At 54.9% G+C, this 2500-nt stretch overlaps 1 pseudogene; it reads right to left on the bottom strand.

Moving 5' to 3' along the window:
* LOC124563791 overlaps positions 1-2500 on the bottom strand; it is an 8541-nt pseudogene that overhangs the window by 3962 nt on the left and 2079 nt on the right.

Here is a 2500-nt window from a genome sequence, read left to right as displayed (position 1 = left end):
TATCATTCAGTTGTTGGATGATTCCAGTGACCTGTTCATCAATGGCGGACCAAGGTGATGAATTGTCAAGAACTACTTCAACCAGCCTTTTATAGGGTGGTGAGCAACTTTCTTTAATTTCCTCCAGATGGGAAATAATATGTTCGTTGCTAATCCAACGGCTTTGTTCTTGTGGAGTGGCACGACTCGCAGATTTCGCAACCTCATCGGGGACCGCACCAACAGCGTCCTCCATCCTGCCTTTCACAGTCTCCAGGAGCTGTTGATACTCTGGAAGTGCTCTCCTTTTCTTGATACCTTCCGCAGATCTACCTAACTTCCTACCCAAGTACGTGTTCAACTGTAATTGAGTAGACCACTCTCCCGCACATTCCACTTCAAGAAACGCCATTTCCTCCATCTCAGCGGCGCTCCAATTCCCTTTCCGTTTGCCACTAGCATGCACTAGGTCAGCGGCATTAAAATCAACAGGATGTACTTGTTTCTCATGCAGCCGCCGTCCAATGAAGGTCGTAAATTGCCTACCACAAAAGGCACATTTGTGCAAGCCGTCCTCGTTGGGCGCGTTAATTAAGCCTTTGCACCTACGAATATGTTGTTTCTGTTGGGCCGATGTTCGCCTACCAATACCTAACTGACATTTGGGACATGTAATGCTATTTTCTAAACTTGGCGAATCAACATTCCTGCCAAGTCTTGCGTCCGTGGTAACCACGGAAGAAAGTTGAGGGTCCTGTACATTCGGGCCCTCCATCCGAGGCTCCGCTGAACTCATCGTCGCAACTGAGGCTCTCGTTAAGAGAGAGGGGAGATAGGCTGCGAACCTGGCACCCCTGCGGCCAATAGGCCTACAAACCGGAGGCTCGTCTCGGATACTAGGACAGAAACCTGCCCCGACACCTCAAACGACGGCTCCAGGATAAATACGAGATTAAACCCGTTGTTCCTACAAGCGAACGGCACTGCCACTATGAGGCCAACACCAATTCGAGGGGCACTGGCCAGAGCCAGCAAGGCTCCCCCCGCCCATAGTCCTTGTATTTGCGAGATTCCTCTCGCACCGTTGACAAGTCACCGCCGAGGTCGCTTAAGCGATACCTCTACCGCACATCTATGCTATCATTTTCCGCCCTTTACCCACATAACATGGGATTGGGTAGTCCAATAACAGCTTTAAGGGCGACCGCCGTGCGGTCTGCAAGCGGCTCCATCGTGGCCCTAAAAAGGACACTGTCCTCAAAAGGACACTAGGAGGTCCTGAAAAGGACACTGCCCCGATAAGGGCACTTGGATACTAGTGAATCCCACAGTACAACCGTGGCCCGACACCTCAGACGACTACCGCAGCTGTCGCCCGTTATTGACCAAAGACTAGTCTCGGATACTAAGGCATCAACTGCCTCGACACCTCAAACGACTGCTTCGATACGAGGTCTCGTCTCGGATACTAGTACAAACTAGGTCTGTCCCGACACCTCAAGTGACGGCCCCGTGGCCCTGCCCTATTGGCTGCAAAGCCAGTCGCCCTTTGGTTTGCCTTAGCTCACCTCACGGTAGCTGACAATGCACCCGACTCTCGCCTCGGGGAGGCTAGGAACTAGGACTTCACCGCAGATAGGCTAGAGGCACCACTCACCGATCCCAGCCTAAGGCATGGGGCACAGTGTGACTACCCTATATTTCGCATCTTGCGGGCTTAAGAGAGTCATAGTTACTCCCGCCGTTTACCCGCGCTTGCTTGAATTTCTTCACGTTGACATTCAGAGCACTGGGCAGAAATCACATTGCGTCAACACCCGCTAGGGCCATCGCAATGCTTTGTTTTAATTAGACAGTCGGATTCCCCCAGTCCGTGCCAGTTCTGAGTTGATCGTTGAATGGCGGCCGAAGAGAATCCGCGCACCCGCGCGCCCCCGGAGGAGCACGCTAAGGCGGACGCGGCCTCGCAGCAAGGAAGATCCGTGGGAGGCCAAGGCACGGGACCGAGCTCGGATCCTGCACGCAGGTTGAAGCACCGGGGCGCGAACGCCGCGCAGGCGCGCGCATCCTGCACCGCCGGCCAGCACGAGGCCAACCAACGGCGAGAGCAGACCACGCCCGCGCTAAACGCCCGCACTTACCGGCACCCCTACGGCACTCACCTCGCCCAGGCCCGGCACGTTAGCGCTGACCCACTTCCCGACCAAGCCCGACACGCCCCGATCCTCAGAGCCAATCCTTATCCCGAAGTTACGGATCCAATTTGCCGACTTCCCTTACCTACATTATTCTATCGACTAGAGGCTCTTCACCTTGGAGACCTGCTGCGGATATGGGTACGAACCGGCGCGACACCTCCACGTGGCCCTCTCCCGGATTTTCAAGGTCCGAGGGGAAGATCGGGACACCGCCGCAACTGCGGTGCTCTTCGCGTTCCAAACCCTATCTCCCTGCTAGAGGATTCCAGGGAACTCGAACGCTCATGCAGAAAAGAAAACTCTTCCCCGATCTCCCGACGGCG

This window comes from Schistocerca americana, unplaced genomic scaffold (genome assembly GCF_021461395.2).
Source record: "Schistocerca americana isolate TAMUIC-IGC-003095 unplaced genomic scaffold, iqSchAmer2.1 HiC_scaffold_124, whole genome shotgun sequence".
Classification (NCBI taxonomy): domain Eukaryota; kingdom Metazoa; phylum Arthropoda; class Insecta; order Orthoptera; family Acrididae; genus Schistocerca; species Schistocerca americana.
This window is presented reverse-complemented; position numbering and strand designations above follow the sequence as displayed.